General features: G+C 40.8%; 1 protein-coding gene and 1 pseudogene across 3 annotated transcripts in view; one reads left to right on the top strand and one right to left on the bottom strand.

The window, feature by feature from the left end:
* Positions 1 to 21,224, bottom strand: part of SMOC1 (SPARC related modular calcium binding 1) — a gene marked incomplete at both ends in the record, with an annotated part of 154,005 nt that overhangs the window by 63,256 nt on the left and 69,525 nt on the right. The window lies entirely within an intron of this gene.
* Positions 792 to 21,218, top strand: LOC307050844 (coiled-coil domain-containing protein 115-like; annotated as a pseudogene). The gene is made up of 2 exons: positions 792 to 1,352; positions 21,181 to 21,218. The product of its transcript is annotated as a coiled-coil domain-containing protein 115-like (transcript).

Raw genomic sequence — 21,224 nt, 5'->3', positions numbered from 1 at the left:
TTGGTCCACCAGAGACCTTCCAGCCCCACATAATATCAAATGGTGAAAACTCTCCCAGAGATCTCCATCTCAACACTAAGACCCAGCTTGACTCAACAACCAGCAAGCTACAGTGCTGGACACCCTATGCCAAACAACTAGCAAGACAGGAACACAATCCCACCCATTAGCAGAGAGGCTGCCTAAAATCATAGTAAGGTCACAGACACCCCAAAACACACCACCGGACTCGGTCCTGCCCACCAGAAAGACAAAATCCACCCTCATCCACCAGAACACAGGCAGCAGTCCCTTCCACCAGGAAGCCTACATAATCCACTGAACCAACCTTACCCACTGGGGACAGACACCAAAAACAATGGGAACTACGAACCTGCAGCCTGTGAAAAGGAGACCCCAAACACAGTAAGTTAAGCAAAATACAAAGACAGAGAAACACACAGCAGATGAAGGAGCAAGGTAAAAACCCACGAGACCAAACAAATGAAGAGGAAATAGGCAGTCTAGCTGAAAAAGAATTCAGAGTAATGATAGTAAAGATGATCCAAAATCTTGGAAATAGAATGGAGAAAAAACAAGAAACGTTTCATAAGGACCTAGAAGAACTAAAGAGGAAACAAAAAATGATGAACAACACAATAAATGAAATTAAAAATTCTCTAGAAGGAATTAATAGCAGAATAACTGAGGCAGAAGAACAGATAAGTGACCTGGAAGATAAAATAGTGGAAATAACTACCACTGAGCAGAATAAAGAAAAAAGAATGAAAAGAGGAATGTGAGTGGAGCCCATGGTGGTGCGGGATCTGCGAGCCGAGCTGGACTCGCTTCTCCTGCAGCTGCTCAGGGACCTGGAGGAACTGGAGGCAAAGCGGGTGGCACTGAATGCCTGGGTGGAGGGCTGGCTCTCACTCTCCAAAGCTTGCTATGCCATGGGTGCCAAGTCTTTAGGGCCTCTGCAGTATGCCTCCCACATGGAGCCCCAGGTCTGCGTCTGCACCAGCGAGACCCAGGATGGACTCCAGAAGTTCTGAATGTGAGAGCCAGCACCCAGACTCCAGAGGAGGTGGGACCCCACAAGGCAGTTCTGCACAGGCGCAAGGGCCTCACGAGGACCCTAGAGCCAGACCCCTCCCCAGCTCCCCAGGACCCTCTGAACTTGTTTGGAATCCTGGCTCCTCACAGTCTATGGCAAGCTCAAGCCAGCTTCCAGGAGGGTCTGCAGCTGGCTTCAGACATGGCCAGCTTTCAGATCCGCATCGACTGGGGTCAAAGCCAGCTCCAGGGGCTGCAGGAGAAACTCAAGCAGTGGAGCTCGGGGCTCCCTGACCTGCCACCACAGAAGCAAGGCAGTGAGCACAGCTGTTCTTTGATGTGGCTGCATTATCTCAGGCCTTCTTCCTTCACAGATTGCCCCCCACCCAAGCTGTTCCATCTTCCTTAATACTTCTCTGGTCTGCATGTTTCCAACTTTGTTAAGTGGGGGAGTTTGAAGAGGCAAAGTGAGTAATGTTGAAAGTCACTACTATGAAACCACTTCTAGACTTGTGTTGTCTCAGGACATATTCATGTCAGGCAGGCACAAACCTGTTAGGTTAGTTCATATCACTGAACAACTGTAACAACCTGATACATAAATCAGCTGTGGTTTTTCATTAAAGGATGAAATATTGCACAGCTAGTGGCAAGGAAGGACAAGAGGTAGGTGCTTCAGTTTCACTATATCCTTAAAAGTGATTTTGATGGAGGAAAAAACCATACACAGCTAACAGATCAGGACAGAATGATTCCTCATCAATAAAACACACACACACCCGAGTAGATGGGCAGCACTTGGCAGGTTTTAAGCCAGAAAGTAAAAAGGATCGGACCTAGATTTTCAAGGGAAATCTTTCAAGAGACGATTCAGGTTTATAAAACCTGCCGTTATCTTTCCAAGAGTGAGTCTTTTAATTTGTTGAAGGGCCAGGAACTCTGTGTCAATTCATTTTCCTACTGGCTTCTTGATAATTTTAGCAGTTTCTAGGAGCTAATTCTTATGTTTGGTGGATGTTAGTTTTCTGTTCATAATATGAGATGTAAATTGTTTTTCCCAGTTGGCCTTTTAACTTTGCTTATGGTGGTTAAAAAAAAACTTTTTATTATAAAATAAAAAAACATTATATTAAATGGCAAAAAAAAAAAAGAATGAAAAGTATTGAGGACAGTCTCAGAGACCTCTGGGACAACATTAAACACACCAACATTTGAATTATCGGGGTACCAGAAGAAGAAGAGAAAGAGAAAGGGACTGAGAAAATATTTGAAGAGATTATAGTTGAAAATTTCCTAATATGGGAAAGGAAATGGTCAAGCAAGTCTAGGAAGCGCAGAGAGTCCCATACAGGATAAATCCAAGGAGAAACACGCCAAGACACATATTAATCAAACTATCAAAAATTAAATACAAAAAAAAAATGTTAAAAGCAGCAAGGGAAAAGCAACAAATAACATACAAGGGAATCTCCATAAGGTTAACAACTGATCTTTCAGCAGAAACTCTACAAGCCAGAAGGGAGTGGCAGGACATATTTAAAATGATGAAAGGGAAAAACCTACAATCAAGATTACTCTACCCAGCAAGAATCTCATTCAGATTCAACAGAGAAATTAAAACCTTTACAGACAAGCGAAAGCTAAGAGAATTCACCACCACCAAACCAGCTTTACAACAAATGCTAAAGGAACTTTTCTAGGAAGGAAACACAAGAGAAGGAAAAGACCTACAATAACAAACCCAAAACAATTAAGAAAATGGGAATAGGAACATACATATTGATAACTACCTTAAATGTAAATGGATTAAATGCTCCAACCAAAAGACATAGACTGGCTGAATGGATACAAAAACAAGACCAATATGTATGCTGTCTACAAGGGACCCACGTCACACCTTGGGACATATACAAACTGAAGGTGAGGGGATGGAAAAAGATATTACATGCAAATGGAAATCAAAATAATGCTGGAGTAGCCATTCTTATATCAGACAAATAAGACTTTAAAACAGACTATTACAAGAGACAAAGAAGGACACTACATAATGATCAAGGGATCAATCCAAGAAGAAGATATAACAATTGTAAATATTTATGCACACAACAAAGGAGCACTGCAATACATAGGTAAATGCTAACAGCCATAAAAGGGGAAATCGACAGTAACACAATCATAGTAAGGGACTTTAACACCCCACTTTCACCAATGGACAGATCATCCAAAATGAAAATAAATAAGGAAACACAAGCTTTAAATGATACATTAAACGAGATAGACTTAATTGATATTTATAGTACATTCCATCCAAAAACAACAGAATACACTTTCTTCTCAAGTGCTCATGGAACATTCTCCAGGATAGATCATATCCTGGGTCACAAATGAAGCCTTGGTAAATTTAAGAAAATTGAAATCGCATCAAGTATCTTTGCTGACCACAACACTATGAGACTAGATATCTCTATGAGACTAGATATAAATTATAGGAAAAAATCTGTAAAAAATACAAACACATGGAGGCTAAACAATACACTACTTAATAACCAAGAGATCACTGAAGAAATCAAAGAGGAAATCAAAAAATACCTAGACACAAATGACAATGAAAACACGATGATCCAAAATTTATGGGATGCAAAAAAAGCAGTTCTAAGAGGGAAGTTTATAGCAATACAATCCTACCTTAAGAAACAAGAAACATCTCAAATAAACAATCTACCCTTACACCTAAAGCAATCAGAGAAAGAAGAACAAAGAAACCCCAAAGTTAGCAGAAGGAAAGAAATCATAAAGATCAGATCAGAAATAAATAAAAAACAAGTGAAGAACACGATAGCAAAGATCAATAAAACTAAAAGCTGGTTCTTTGAAAAGATACACAAAATTGATAAACCACTAGCCAGACTCATCACAAAAAAAAGGGAGAAAACTCAAATCAATAGAATTAGAAATGAAAAAGGAGAAGTAACAACTGACATGGCAGAAATACAAAGGATCATGAGAGATTACTACAAGCAACTACATGCCAATAAAATGGACAACCTGGAAGAAATGGACAAATTCTTAAAAATGCACAACCTTCCAAGACTGAACCAGGAAGAAATAGAAAATATGAACACACCAATCACAAGCACTGAAATTGAAACTGTGATTAAAAATCCTCCAACAAACAAAAGCCCAGGACCAGAAGGCTTCACAAGTGAATTCTATCAAACATTTAGAGAAGAGCTAACACCTATCCTTCTCAAACCCTTCCAAAATAGAACAGAGGAAGGAACACTCCCAAACTCATTCCACGAGGCCACCATCACCCTGATGCCAAAACCAGACAAAGATGTCACAAAGAAAGAAAACTACAGGCCAATATCACTGATGAACATAGATGCAAAAATCCTCAAAAAAATACTGGCAAACAGAATCCAACAGCACATTAAAAGGATCATACACCATGGTCAAGTGGGGTTTATCCCAGGAATGCAGGGATTCTGCAATATATGCAAATCAATCAGTGTGATACACCATATTAACAAATTGAAGGATAAAAACCATATGATCATCTCAATAGATGTAGAGAAAGCTTTCAACAAAATTCAACACCCATTTATGATAAAAACCTTCCAGAAAGTAGGCATAGAGGGAACTTACCTCAACATAATAAAGGCAATATATGACAAACCCACAGCCAGTATCGTACTCAATGGTGAAAAACTGAAACCAGGGCTTCCCTGGTGGCACAGTGGTTGAGAGTCCGCTTGCCGATGCAGGGAACATGCGTTCATGCCCCGGTCCGGGAGGATCCCACATGCCGCGGAACGGCTGGGCCCGTGAGCCATGGCTGCTGAGCCTGCGTGTCCGGAGCCTGTGCTCCACAACGGGAGAGGCCACAACAGTGAGAGGCCCGCATACCGCAAAAAAAAAAAAAAAAAACTGAAACCATTGCCACTAAGATCAGGAACAAGACAAGGTTGTCCACTCTCACTACTATTACTCAACATAGTTTTGGAGGTTTTAGCCACAGCAATCAGAGAAGAAAATGAAATAAAAGGAATCCAAATCTGAAAAGAAAAAGTAAAGCTGTCACTGTCTGCAGATGACATGATACTATATATAGAGAATCTTAAAGATGTTACCAGAAAACTACTAGAGCTAATGAATGAATTTGGTAAAGTAGCAGGATACAAAATAAATGCACAGAAGTCTCTTGCATTCCTATACACTAATGATGAAAAATCTGAAAGTGAAATTAAGGAAACATTCCCATTTACCACTGCAACAAAAAGAATAAAATACCTAGGAATAAACCTACCTAAGGAGACAAAAGACCTGTATGCAGAAAATTATAAGACACTGATGAAAGAAATTAAAGATGATACAAATAGGTGGAGAGATATACCATGTTCTTGGATTGGAAGAATGAACATTGAGAAAATGACTATGCTACCCAAAGCAATCTACAGATTCAATGCAATCCCTATCAAACTACCAATGGCATTTTTCACAGAATTAGAACAAAAAATTTCACAATTTGTATGGAAACACAAAAGACCCCGAATAGCAAAAGCAATCTTGAGAAAGAAAAACGGAGCTGGAGGAATCATGCTCCCTGACTTCAGATTATACTACAAAGCTACAGTAATCAAGACAGTATGGTACTGGCACAAAAACAGAAATATAAATCAATGGAAGAGGATAGAAAGCCCAGATATAAACCCACACACATATGGTCACCTTATCTTTGATAAAGGAGGCAAGAATATACAATGGAGAAAAGACAGCCTCTTCAATAAGTGGTGCTGGGAAAGCTGGACAGCTACATGTAAAAGAATGAAATTAGAACACTCCCTAACACCATACACAAAAATAAACTCAAAATGGATTAAAGACCTAAATGTAAGGCCAGACACCAAAAATTCTTAGAGGAAAACACAGGCAGAACACTCTATGACATAAATCACAGCAAGATCCTTTTTGACCCACCTCCTAGAGAAATGGAAATAAAAACAAAAATAAACAAATGGGACCTAATGAAACTTAAAAGCTTTTGCACAGCAAAGGAAACCATAAACAAGACGAAAAGACAACCCTCAGAATGGGAGAAAATATTTGCAAACGAAGGAACTGACAAAGGATAAATCTCCAAAATTTACAAGCAGCTCATGCAGCTCAATATCAAGAAAACAAACAACCCGATCAAAAAATGGGCAGAAGACCTAAATAGACATTTCTCCAAAGAAGATATACAGATTGCCAACAAACACATGAAAGAATGCTCAACATCATTAATCATTCGAGAAATGCAAACAACCCTACAATGAGATATCATTTCACACCAGTCAGAACGGCCATCATCAAAAAATCTACAAATAATAAATGCTGGAGAGGGTGTGGAGAAAAAGGAACCCTCTTGCACTGTTGGTGGGACTGTAAATTGATACAGCCACTATGGAGAACAGTATGGAGTTTCCTTAAAAAACTACAAATAGAACTACCATACGACCCAGCAATCCCACTACTGGGCATACACCCTGAGAAAACCATAATTCAAAAAGAGTCATGTACCACATTGCTCATTGCAGCTCTATTTACAATAGCCAGGACATGGAAGCAACCTAAGTGTCCATCGACAGATGACTGTATAAAGAAGATGTGGCACATATATACAATGGAATATTACTCAGCCATAAAAAGAAACAAAATAGAGTTATTTTTAGTGAGGTGGAAGGATCTAGAGTCTGTCATAGAGAGTGAAGTAAGTCAGAAAGAGAAAAACAAATACCGTATTCTAACATATATATATGGAATATTAAAAAAAAAAAAAAGGTCACGAAGAACCTAGGGGCAAGACGGGAATAATGACGCAGACCTACAAAAGAATGGACTTGAGGACATGGGGAATGGGAAGGGTAAGCTGGGACAAAGTCAGAGAGCGGCATGGACATATATACACTACCAAATATAAAATAGATAGCTAGTGGGAAGCAACTGCATAGAACAGGGAGATCAGCTTGGTGCTTTGTGACCACCTAGAGGTGTGGGATGGGTAGGATTGGAGGGAGCGAGATGCAAGAGGGAAGAGATATGGGGATAGATGCATATGTTAAACTGATTCATTTTGTTATAAAGCAGAAACTAACACACCATTGTAAAGCAATTATACTCCAATAAAGATGTTAAAAAAAGAAAAAAAGAAAATGGTAATGGGAACATACATATTGATAGCTACCGTAAATGTAAATGGATTAAATGCTCCAGCCAAAAGACACAGACTGGCTGAAGGGATACAAAAACAAGACCCATATATATGCTGTCTACAAGAGACCCACTTCAGACCTAGGGACACATACAGACTAAAAGTGAGGGGATGGAAAAAGATATTCCATGCAAATGGAAATCAAAATAATGCTGGAGTTGCAATTCTCATATCAGACAAAATAGACTTTAAAACAAAGACTATTACAAGAGACAGAGAAGGACACTACATAATTATCAAGGGATCAATCCAAGAAGAAGATATAACAATTGTAAATATTTATGCCCCCAACAAAGGAGCACTGCAATACATAAGGCAAATGCTAACAGCCATAAAAGGGGAAATTGACAGTAATACAATCATAGTAGGGGACTTTAACAGCCCACTTTCACCAATGGACAGATCCTCCAAAATGAAAATAAATAAGGAAACACAAGCTTTAGATGATACATTAAACAAGATGGACTTAACTGATATTTATAGGACATTCCATCCAAAAACAACAGAATACACTTTCTTCTCAAGTGCTCATGGAACATTCTTCAGGATATACCATATCCTGGGTCACAAATCAAGCCTTGGTAAACTTAAGAAAATTGAAATCGTTATCAAGTATCTTTTCCGACTACAACACTATGAGACTAGATATCAATTACAAGAATAAAACTGTAAAAAATACAAACACATGGAGGCTAAACAATACACTACTAAATAACCAAGAGATCACTGAAGAAATCAAAGAGGAAGTCAAAAAATACCTAGAAACAAATGACAATGAAAACATGATGACCCAAAACCTATGGGATGCAACACAAGTAGTTCTAAGAGGGAAGTTTATAGCAATACAATCCTTCCTTAAGAAACAAGAAACATCTCAAATAAACAACCTAACCTTACACCCAAAGCAATTAGAGAAAGAAGAACAAAAAAAACCCCAAAGTTAGCAGAAGGAAAGAAATCATAAACATCATATCAGAAATAAATGGAGGGCTTCCCTGGTGGTGCAGTGGTTGAGAGTCAGCCTGCTGATGCAGGGGACATGGGTTCGTGCCCCGGTCTGGGGGGATCCCACGTGCCACGGAGTGGCTGGGCCCGTGGGCCATGGCCGCTGAGTCTGCGCATCTGGAGCCTGTGCTCCACAACGGGAGGGGCCCTGGCAGTGAGAGGCCCACGTACTGCAAAAAAAAAAAAAAAAAAAAAGAAAGAAAGAAATGGAAAAGAAATGCAGGAAATGATAGCAAAGGTCAATAACTGACACTGCAGAAATACAAAGGATCCTAAGAGATCATACTATAAGCAACTATATGCCAATAAAATGGACAACCTGGAAGAAATGGACAAATTCTTAGAAAAGCACAACCTTCTGAGACTGAACCAGGAAGAAATAGAAAATATAAACAGACCAATCACAAGCACTGAAATTGAAACTATGATTAAAAATCTTCCAACAAACAAAAGCCCAGGACCAGATGGCTTCACAAGCGAATTCTATCAAACATTTAGAGAAGAGCTAACACCTATCCTTCTCAAACTCTTCCAAAATATAGCAGAGGGGGGAACACTTCCAAATTCATTCTATGAGGCCACCATCACCCTGATACCAAAAGCAGACAAAGATGTCAGAAAAAAAGAAATCTACAGGCCATTATCACTGATGAACATCAATGCAAAATCCTCAAGAAAATACTAGCAAAGAGAATCCAACAGCACATTAAAAGGATCATACACCATGATTAAGTGGGGTTTATCCCAGGAATGCAGGGATTCTGCAATATATGCAAATCAATCAGTGTGATACATCATATTAACAAATTGAAGGATAAAAACCATATGATCATCTCAATAGATGCAGAAAAAGTTTTCGACAAAATTCAACACCCATTTATGATAAAAAACCCTCCAGAAGTGGGCATAGAGGGAACTTACCTCAACATAATAAAGGCCATATATGACAAACCCACAGCAAACATCATTCTCAATGGTGATAAACTGAACCATTTCCACTAAGATCAGGAACAGGACAAGGTTACCCACTCTCACCACTATTATTCAACACAGTTTTGGAAGTTTTAGCCATAGCAATTACAGATGAAAAACAAATAAAATGAATCCAAATCAGAAGAAGAGGTAAACTCTCACTGTTTGCAGCTGACATGATACTATACATAGAGAATCCTAAAGATGTTACCAGAAAACTACTAGAGCTAATGAATGAATTTAGTAAAGTAGAAGCAGGATACAAAATAAATGCACAGAAATCTCTTGCATTCCTATACACTAATGTTGAAAAATCTGAAAGTGAAATTAAGGAAAGACTCCCATTTACCACTGCAACAAAAAGAATAAAATACCTAGGAATAAACCTACCTAAGGAGACAAAAGACCTGTATGCAGAAAATTATAAGACACTGATGAGATGATACAAATAGATGGACAGATATACCATGTTCTTGGATTGGAAGAATGAACATTGTGAAAATGACTATACTACCCAAAGCAATCTACAGATTCAATGCAATCCCTATCAAACTACCAATGGCATTTTTCACAGAATTAGAACAAAAAATTTCACAATTTGTATGGAAACACAAAAGACCCCGAATAGCAAAAGCAATCTTGAGAAAGAAAAACGGAGCTGGAGGAATCATGCTCCCTGACTTCAGATTATACTACAAAGCTACAGTAATCAAGACAGTATGGTACTGGCACAAAAACAGAAATATAAATCAATGGAAGAGGATAGAAAGCCCAGATATAAACCCACGCACATATGGTCACCTTATCTTTGATAAAGGAGGCAAGAATATACAATGGAGAAAAGACAGCCTCTTCAATAAGTGGTGCTGGGAAAGCTGGACAGCTACATGTAAAAGAATGAAATTAGAACACTCCCTAACATCATACACAAAATAAACTCAGAATGGATTAAAGACCTAAATGTAAGGCCAGACACCATAAAACTCTTAGAGGAAAACATAGGCAGAACACTCTATGACATAAATCACAGCAAGATCCTTTTTGACCCACCTCCTAGAGAAATGGAAATAAAAACAAAAATAAACAAATGGGACCTAATGAAACTTAAAAGCTTTTGCACAGCAAAGGAAACCATAAACAAGACGAAAAGACAACCCTCAGAATGGGAGAAAATATTTGCAAACGAAGCAACTGACAAAGGATAAATCTCCAAAATTTACAAGCAGCTCATGCAGCTCAATATCAAAAAAACAAACAACCCAATCAAAAAATGGGCAGAAGACCTAAATAGACATTTCTCCAAAGAAGATATACAGATTGCCAACAAACACATGAAAGAATGCTCAACATCATTAATCATCCGAGAAATGCAAACAACCCTACAATGAGATATCATTTCACACCAGTCAGAATGGCCATGATCAAAAAATCTACAAATAATAAATGCTGGAGAGGGTGTGGAGAAAAGGGAACCCTCTTGCACTGTTGGTGGGACTGTAAATTGATACAGCCACTATGGAGAACAGTATGGAGTTTCCTTAAAAAACTACAAATAGAACTACCATACGACCCAGCAATCCCACTACTGGGCATATACCCTGAGAAAACCATAATTCAAAAAGAGTCATGTACCAAAATGTTCATTGCAGCTCTATTTACAATAGCCAGGACATGGAAGCAACCTAAGTGTCCATCAACAGATGAATGGATCAAGAAGATGTGGCAGATATATATATATACAGTGGAATATTACTCAGCCATAAAAAGAAACGAAATTGAGTTATTTGTAGTGAGGTGGAAGGACCTAGAGTCTGTCATACAGAGTGAAGTAAGTCGGAAAGAGAACAAGAAATACCGCATTCTAACACATATATATGGAATCTTAAAAAAAAAAAAGGTTGTGACCAGCCTAGGGGCAGGACAGGAATAAAGATGGAGACGTAGAGAATGGACATGAGGACACGGGAGGGGGGAGGGTAAGCTGGGACGAAGTGAGAGAGTGGCATGGACATATATACACTACCAAATGTAAAATAGATAGCTAGTGGGAAGCAGCCGCATAGCACAGGGAGATCAGCTCAGTGCTTTGTGACAACCTAGAGGGGTGGTATAGGGAGGGTGGGAGCGAGACGCAAGAGGGAGGAGATATGGGGATATATGTATATGTATAGCTGATTCACTTTGTTATACAGCAGAAACTAACACACCATTGTAAAGCAATTATACTCCAATAAAGATGTTAAAAAATATATATCCAATTAAAAAGTCCCTCTTGTGTAGGATCTTTGTTCACATCAGAACTGTGACAATCTGGCCAGTGGTGGGACAAAAGTGGCCTACAGGAGTGGGGACTCTTTCTTGTTTCCCATATCTGACTTCACTTTTAGTTAAAATTTTCTGCCTTCATACCTCCCTTCCGTGTTCCTTTTACTTTTCCCTACTTTGACAGGGAAAAAAAAAATTCTGATCCTGTTAATTTTTGAGAAGAGTTTAGTTGACTGACCTGCAGGGTCACCTCCTAGCGTGTCATATGCATCCATAGCGGAGTGGCAATAGCCCTGAATGTGTGTGTATTAATGGCTCTGCCTGGAAGGTGCCCGAATAAGTGTTTGCTGTGGGCCTACTATGTGCCTAGCCACCGGATTGAACATTAGTCGCATAAACTCTAAAAAGTGTGGAGGTTACTCCCAGAGGTCATCAGTTTAACCGCCTTGCCCCACAGCAGCCCTGCTGGATGCCCATTCAGTCCTGCCTGCCCTCTTCCTGGGATGGAAAGTTAAGTTCTCTTTGAGTAAAATAGTCCATCTATGGTTTCCTCCTATTGAAAAAAGTTCTTCCGTAGTTTGAGTCAGAATCTGAGTCATTAAATATTTTACTCAGTGATCCTGGGTTGGCTCTGTGGGACTGTTCAAGAAAAAGCTATTGTCATCCACTGACAAAGTTTGAAACAACTCTCATGCATCCCTGTGGTCATCTCTTTCCCATTCCCCTTTGGCTCTTCTTATCTTGAAACCAACCTCTGGCTCCTTTGAATATTTCTCATGTGACATAATTTCCTAACCTTCTCACCTTAGTTATCCTCCTGGATATGCTCCAGTTTGGCAATATCATTATAAAAGTTGGCAGTCTCCTTTATGGCAATTTCCTTTAAGAGGCAATATAGAGTAGTGGTTAGGACTAAGAACCTTGGTGTCAGGCTGCTTGGGTTTGAATCCTGACTCCGCCACTTGCAAGCTGCCTGACTCCGCCACTTGCAAGCTGCATGACCCCGGGCAAGCTACTCAACTTCTCTGTGGCTCAGATTCCTTATCTATAAAATAAGAATATAACAGTGTCTACTCATAGGTCATAGTGAGGATTGAATAAGTTAATGTGTGTCAGCCACTTATAAAACACCTTGGCACATAGTAAGTGCTATACAGGTGGTGTTGTTATTATCTGAAAAAGAAAAGAACAGCAGAGAGGGTGATTGAAACCTCCTTCACTGAGTCTCCCCTTTTCCATAAGCAGCAGGAAGGCCAGAGAAGCAGGCCTCCATCCTCCCCTTCCTCCCTCCCTCCCAAGTACACCCCTCTGCAGAAGAGCAGCTGCAGATACCACCCAGAGCTTGCTCCTTTCATTTCCACAATAGACTGTGGGACAGACTCACCAGAGGCTATGCAGAGGTCCGATGCTCAGCTGGGAGCACCCAGACCCTGCAACTTGCTCCAAAGCAAATGATGCCAGCCAATCTGGGAGAGGATGCTCAGTGGCCATAGGCCATTGAAGAGGAGGATGGAGCAGTGGTTGGGGTAGGCAAGTCACCACAGAACACAATGGATACAGTGTTGGAGCTCCATCCACCCTCATCTTGCCCTCCTCTGCACCTGTGGGTGACCCAGGGTTTGCCAGTTCTCTCACTGAAAAGATGACAGTGGTGGCTCTCAGCATGTGTGAGAGATTAGATGAGTCACTTACTAGACAAGTCCTTCCTGCACGTGGAGGCATCAGGCCCTGTCCCTGCCCTCATTTACAAAATTAAACATTTACTTTCATATGACCCCCAGTGGGTACAAGGATTTGGTCTTGGGTGATGAAAATATTCTGTCATTAGACAGTGGTGATGGTTACACAACTCTGTAAATACACTAAAAACCACTGAATCATACATTTAAAGGGATACATTTTTATGGCACGTGAATTCTATCTTAACAGAGTTGCTATTTTAAATAACAAAACCAGGTGGCCAGCCCACAGGCCACTGTTTGTCGACCTCTGGAAGAGCCCAACTAGCTCTCCTATTTTACATTTGAGCAAAATGAGACCAAAGAGGAAGAAAACTAACATTTGCTGAACAGCAAGTATGTGCTGTGTTATGTAAATTATCATATGCAACATCTGGTTGTTTGGAACAAAAGCAATTCAATGAAAAACACATGTAAAACAAGTAGTAAGATGCCCTGGGCACAGTAGATGTTCAAATTGTCCTTTAACAGAAAAGGACAAAGAAAAGCAACAGCTGACCCAACAGTGGGTCTCTTGGCCATTATGCCATCTGCACATAAAGGATGGACTTAAATATTTAACAGTGTGACTGCTTTAAAAAAAAGAAGAAAAAAAAGTTGGCACAGTCCACTAAGACATACAGAACTGGCTCTGTTTGGAGACATCCAAAGGAACTGGTTATGGCTGGAGAAGCTCAGAACATTCCAGCTACAGATGCAGCCAGGCTCTTAGTACTTTACCTAGAGAGCCCTCTGCACTGTCTGAAGAGACATCCACACTATTGCTCTAGGTAAGATAGTTCCACATGACAAAAAGACGTAGCCCTTGGACTCATCAAAGATGGGACAAATCCTTTCCCCTAAGACGATGCTCAGCGCTCCAGCCTACCAACGTTTCATCAGCTGAGGTCAGCAAAGATTCACTATTGATGCAAAACATCCCTTCAGTACTTGCTGAGAACCTGGAAGAGGGAGACCCAGATGGTAAACCCAGGTGTTTCCAGGGCAAGCTAGTCACACAACTCAGCCCGCGGGGGTGATTTCAGGACATGCAATTCTGTACTATGGGGGTGGAGAGAGGAGGCGCTAAAAAGGAACCTCAAGACCTGCTTCACAGCTCAGGCACCAGCACTTAGGAAACAAGTTGCAGTTACCCAGGTTTTAGAAAATGCAACAGTAAGAGCTATAGAAATGCTGATGAGGGGGACCCACTGTCGTTGCCAAAAAGCCACAGAACTTTCTCTTTGCACTTCCAACTTCTGAACAAAGCATCATCAAGAAGAAAATACAGCTCCCCAGACCCCTATGGCAAAAAAAAAAAAAAAAATGACCTCGGGAAATAAAAAAGCACATATACGTGTGTGTAGGTGTGGGGAAGAGTGATTAGAATGAGGAAAAATGGGGAAAGCGTGGGTGCCAAACAGAGCTATATCAAGGAAGACTGTTCCTGGAACATGGGGCTCAAAGTGGGAAACATAATACATTTTTTCATGTAGCAGTAACATTATGAATGGTGTTTATATTCTACAGTATTATTAGAACTACAATCCATCTACACAAAAAAATTTAAATGGCTTGGGAATGTATTTGGTAACAACCGCTAATCGACCACATTATTGCTCAACACTAGAAGGCAATTTGGGAGTATGTATCAAATGCCTTAAAAAGTGCATGTCCTTTTGACCCCATATTCAACTTCCAGAAATTTAATCCCCAAATTTCCAGAATTCATGGTACATTCATACAATGGAATATAATGCAGCCATTTTAAAAAATGAGGTAGAGTTATGTGTAATTAACCTGAAAATAAGTCCACAATATAATTAGTATAAGAAAGCATTAGAAAATGACATATGACATTTTATCATTTTTGTCCTAAATAATGATAAGTACACAAGGAAAAAAAAAAACCAGTGGGTTATAGACTTAATTGTTGCTACTTCAAAGAGATGAAATCGCTGACTTTACCTTTCTACCTACGTACTTCTGTATTGTCAGAATTTTTTTTTACAAAGTGTATATAGCTTTTCTATTTAGAAAAAAATGAAAATATTTCTCTTTTGATTATTTGATTAAGTCTCTAATATACATATATACACACACACTATGTAAAATAAGCATCTACAACACATCATTCTACTAGCTGCAAAGTATGGCTATGCCATAAGTTGTTTAAGCACTTCTCTATTGTGGATATTTAGATTGTTTCCAAATTTTTGCAAATATAAGCAGAACTTAGATGGAAATCCTTGTGGCTAAATATTTGCACGTATCTTTAATTATTTCTTTAGAATATATTCCTAGAAGTGAAATTTCAGGCTCAAGATGTGGGCACAATTAAGGACTTTTGACCCATATTGCAAAATTATCTCATAAAATGTCAGTGCCAATTTACCTTTTCAAGTACAGTGTGGAGGTAGCCTTTTCCCTTCACCCAGGCCTGAATATTACTATCTCTTTTCCAAGTGTGAACAATTTAGTAAGCAAAATGACACATCGTTATTTTCATTTGTATTTCTTTAATTACTAAGGAAAATATCATTCATAGTCACTTGTTTATTTGTTATTATTGTGTGACCTGCTTATTGATATCTCTTGCCCACTTTTCTACTAGGATCTTTTTCTTCCTGGTTTGTAAGAGTTTTTTGTCTAATATTAGCCTTTTTTCATTAAGGCTAATATACGTCATTTGCCTTTTTGCTTTGTTTAAGGCATTTTTTATGTTCAGAAATTTTTAATTTGTATATATTCTCTCAACAATAAAATCACTCAGAATTCCAAATTACTGACCTGTAAGTGGGCATTTGAAATATACCCCGTTGTACATATAGGGTCTTGTATACTAACTAGTTACTTCATCATATGTTCTCATATCTTTTCTGCACGTAAGCTCCTTGAAGGCACAGACCGTGACATTTCTTGACTCCACCATAGCCAACCACCTCACAACCCAGAACATAGCAGAGCTCCAAAATGTCTGAGATGAAAAAATATTGTCTCTGGGACCTGCTTTGAAGCAATCCAGTTTGGGGTGGGAGATGAAAATAGGGTAAAGATGAAACAGAATCAGCCACATGTTAATCATTGTTGAATCTGGGTGACAGGTACATGGAATTCATTATACTATTATTTCTACTTTTTTGTATATTTGAAAATTTCCATAAGCAAAAGGATTTTTTTTTTATGTTTGCCTGATTGATTGGTCAACAGCATCAGAGAGGGGACTTCTGGAATAACAATGGTAATGAAAATGAATTACATATGCATCAAGGACACTTCTGTAGCATAAAAAAGTCAAGAGCACAGGCCTTGAAATTAGGCAGTCCTGGGTACAAATCCTTAGTGACCTTGAACCTTGACCTTGTTATTCAACCCCTCTGAAACTCAGTTTTCCAGTATAAATAAGGGTATTAATAACTACCTCAAAAGGTCCTAGCAAAGATTAATGGGTGTAAAACTCAGTGCCTGGTACCAAATAGCACTCAATAAAGAGTTGCCATCATTATTATTCAGTGCTGCATAAGCTTGACAAGCTTATGTTAGCCAACATCCTGGTGGTGGTGATCCCATACCCTTCACTGCTGAAATCACTACTACGGCTCTGACTTCAGTTCATCATATTGGGCAGCAGAAAACAGCTTGGCAGAGGACTCGGTAGACCAGATGTCAGGAGTTACATTCCTGATACTCAGAAGAGAAAACAGATAGGACCACACCAAAGGACAAAACCAGTAGCTCCCAACCTTACTCAACAGGTCAACAAAAAGCCTTAACTCCACATTCCAGTGACGCAACCAAGGACAGGAGTGATGAAGCCCTTACAACAGCAGGTCATTCACAACTTGGACCGAACCCTGGCATCACCTGGGAGCTTGAAATAAAAACAATGTCTGGGTGCCTCTCCCAGAATTGATTTAATGGTCTGAGATGTGGACTAGATATCAAGGTTTTTAAAAACCTAATGTTGTAATGTTTACCACTCTGCTGTGTGAGTTGGGTTGGGGGGTATCGAGGGAAGCGGTCAAGGGGAAACAAATTAGAGAACAGAGACCATTGCATCCCACGTGAACCCCATTAAAGCCAACCCAGTCATGTGGTCCCAAGCTGTGTCCCATGCCAGACAAACCCAGTCCCATTAGGGTCCCCTCACTCCCTCCATAAACTTCAAGAGCATGTTACTGAGTAATAATTCACAGGACTAAAATATGTTATTAACACCAGGATGCATGCATGTCAATATTCTAAACAATATTAAAACAATGTATCTGCTCTCTGGGTTTTGGTCTTGAAAAAGAAACAAAAACAAAGAATCCAGCTAAGAGACAGTGGAGGTTGGAGGAGGGAGAAAAGCATTTTTTCTCCTAGCCTTTTGGCAGCCTGTCAGTACAATTGAAGCACACTCAAAGAGGCAGACTCATTTTGTGAAGTTATTGCAGTGTCTTTGATCAAGGGAAAGGGCACATCCATTTCAATCCCTGTAACGGGGACTGACCAGCTGTCTGGCTGCCTGGCTGCCCACCGGGGTGAGCCAGCCTCGAGCCTGCAGACACATGGCAGTGCTTAGTGTGTCAAACAAATGAGGGGGCTCTTGACTGTCTATCCACCCTTTGCTGCACCTCAGGGGCCCCCTCACTTAGCAATTCTGCCTGGACTAATCTGGAAGTTCCCCTCCCCGGCAAACACCACCTGGTCCAGCCTGGCCTCACCGAAACAAAAGCTGGCCAGCGGCTGTCTGTCACGAGGCAGCAAACGCTTCAGAACCAAGAGGGCAGGGGTCAACCGTTCTCATAAGTAACACAGTCAGAATTACAGAGGTCTAGAGAAAGGGGGGAAAAAGGATTCCGCCTCCTCCTTATTACCCCCGTCTCAGCCCCAAACTCAGCTGTGAGGGGTTTGATTTTCTCCCGCATACATGAATTCTCAGCACAAAGATCACGTGCACTCTTTTCACTAGAAAAAATGATAAAGAATTGATTGGAGGGGGGAAGGTTCAACAAAAGATTTTTTCCTTAGGTGACATCATCTGTAACATCTTGGGAAGATTTGAGCAGTAGAACCAGAGTAGAGATGGGGATAATGATGATGATAATGACAGATATCCCTATAGCATTTATGAGTTCCAAAGATTTTACATGTGTTAACTCATTTAATCCTCACCACAAGCCTATGAGGTAAGCTACAGTAATACTCAAAATAGTAATAATAATAGTAACATGTAACACGTATAATGTAATACTAATTATTACCACATAGAACGATAATGGAGATCACAGTCTCCATTTTTCACATAAGGATACTGTGACCCAGGGAACTTCAGCGACGCGCCTGAGGTGGTGGATGCATTCATGCCCAGGCCGTCTAGCTCCAGGAGCAGTGTGCTAACTACCGCACTAGACTGCCTTTCTCCAGTCTCCACCTCAGAGCCTCCTTTATTTTTTTTTTCAATAGGCATTTTTATTTCTATAGAAAAGAAACAAAACAGTATAATATTCAAGTTAAAGGAGAGAACTTGATTAAACCTCTCAGAATGGAATTTTAGTACATATTTGTTTTTTATATAGATATGAATTTTAATACTTTTATACATTTCATCTAAAATTCTGCACCATACGTGTATTTTATTTATTATGATAGCTACACATTAAAGAGTCACGTTTCTGGGAGAATTCTGAGATGGGGTGAAGTCGCGATAAAATATGGGACGCTTCACGAATTTGCATGTCACCCCTGGCCATGCTCATCTTCTCTGTATTGTTCCAATTTTAGTACACGTGCTGCCGAAGTGAGCACTCAGAGCCTCCTTTAAAGCTGCCAGTTCAGAGAACAGCAAGAGTATTGAGGGCTTTGGAGCTGGAGCGATCTGAGTTGGACTCCCAGCTCCCTGGCCACTCTGCGACATGCTGTGGTTGCATCTTCTCTAAATGAGGACACTAACCTACCTGGCAGGCTTGTGGTGAGACTTAAGTGAGAAAATGAATAAAAGCATGTCTCACAGGGTGGGCAGCCAAGGTCAGCTTAACCCAGTGGTTCTTGATCCTGGCTGAACACTTTTTTTTTTTTCTTTTTTAAAACTCTACTTTATTGGTTGTCTTTTAATTTTATTTATGGATTATTATTATTTTTTAACATCTTTATTGGAGCATAATTGCTTTACAATGGTGTGTTAGTTCATGCTTTATAACAAAGTGCATCAGCTATACATATACATATATCCCCATATCCCCTCCCTCTTGTATCTCCCTCCCTCCCACCCTCCCTATCCCACCCCTCCAGGCGGTCACAAAGCACTGAGCTGATCTCCCTGTGCTATGCGGCTGCTTCCCACTAGCTATCTACCTTACGTTTGGTAGTGTATATATGTCCATGCCACTCTCTCACTTTGTCCCAGCTTACCCTTCCCCCTCCCCATATCCTCAAGTCCATTCTCTAGTAGGTCTGTGTCTTTATTCCCGTCCTGCCCCTAGGTTCTTCATAACATTTTTTTTAGATTCCATATATATGTGTTAGCATACGGTATTTGTTTTTCTCTTTCTGACTTACTTCACTCTGTATGACAGACTCTAGGTCCATCCACCTCACTACAAATAACTCAATTTCGTTTCTTTTTATGGCTAACTGGCTGAACACTTGAATCAGCGGGGAAACTTTAAAAAATACGGAGCCCCAGTCCCAACCTCACCACCCCTCCCATTTCCACCTGGTCTGAAATCAGCAATCCCCTGGGCCCAGCCCCAGAATGAAACCTGAAACCCAGCAGACCAGAGGCCAGCCTATAGCCTTTGCCCCAAGACTCAGGATTACTGGGAAGCTGTGAAAGTCCTGAGGCCTCTGCTTCCAGCGCTCAGGTAGTAGTCCCCGGAGGCTACTCCACTCCACAGAGGGAGTCTGGGCGCCAGGCCCGTCCCAAGCAGGTGCTGACCCACCCTTGTCCAGTGGTCCTACCCACTTTCTTAGAGCCACCTCCGCCCCTAGACTGTGTCCCCAACTGCAACCTGAAAGCTTTACCACCCCGTTGTCCCATGCTGCCCGTGTTTCAGTCTGTGCCAACTTCAACATAGCCAGCATTACTTTTACACAAGCTCTAGCCCGCAGATCATACAGGATCAGAGGTAGGACTGCCTGAAAGGAAATTTTAGAATCTGAGTGTATGCACACACGAGTGTACGTGCACACACATACAGACACCACACATGCACACAGATACCACATACCACACATCACATGCATATACCATACACAGGCACCCACATACACAAACAACCCCGTCCACACACGGAAACCACACAACACACACACAGACACACATGCACAGATACCACACAACACACACATACACCGCACACAGACACACACAGACAACCCTCACACACACACAGAAGCCACACAACACATGCACACAATATCACACACCACACAACATACACCATACGCACACACAGATACCCACACACACAGACAACCCCTACACACACACACACACACAGAAACCACACAGCACACACACAGACACACAGATACCACACACCCACACATGCACTCACACTCCACAAACCCCAGACACTTTACACTCAAAGGAAGCAGAGCTTTGTTAGAGGTTTGGGGGCGGGAAGGAGGGGCGTATAAAACGGATAGCAATAAACAGTGAAGGGAATATGGGGGTTGCCCATGGAAACTGGCGAGGATAAGAAAAAATAATCAGCCTACATTTGACAGAAGAGAAAAATGAAGACAGCCAGCAGGGAGGATGGGGACCAAGCAATGCCAGTTTCCTGGCTCGTACCTGCATGAGCCTTTCAGGACCCACTGCCAGCTGGCAAGGGGTGGCATGGGGCCCAGGAGGGGGACGCCGGCCCCAGAAAGCAACATGGAGGGTGTCAGAGAGTCCTCAGCTGTTTCCAGAAAGCGAGGCTCTCAGGGCCCTTCTGCTCCCAGGCCCTTCCCCCCAGCCTCAGCCCAGGACCCAGGCCTGAGAGACG

This window comes from Hyperoodon ampullatus, assembly GCF_949752795.1.
Source record: "Hyperoodon ampullatus genome assembly, chromosome: 3".
In the NCBI taxonomy this organism is placed as follows: domain Eukaryota; kingdom Metazoa; phylum Chordata; class Mammalia; order Artiodactyla; family Ziphiidae; genus Hyperoodon; species Hyperoodon ampullatus.
This window is presented reverse-complemented; position numbering and strand designations above follow the sequence as displayed.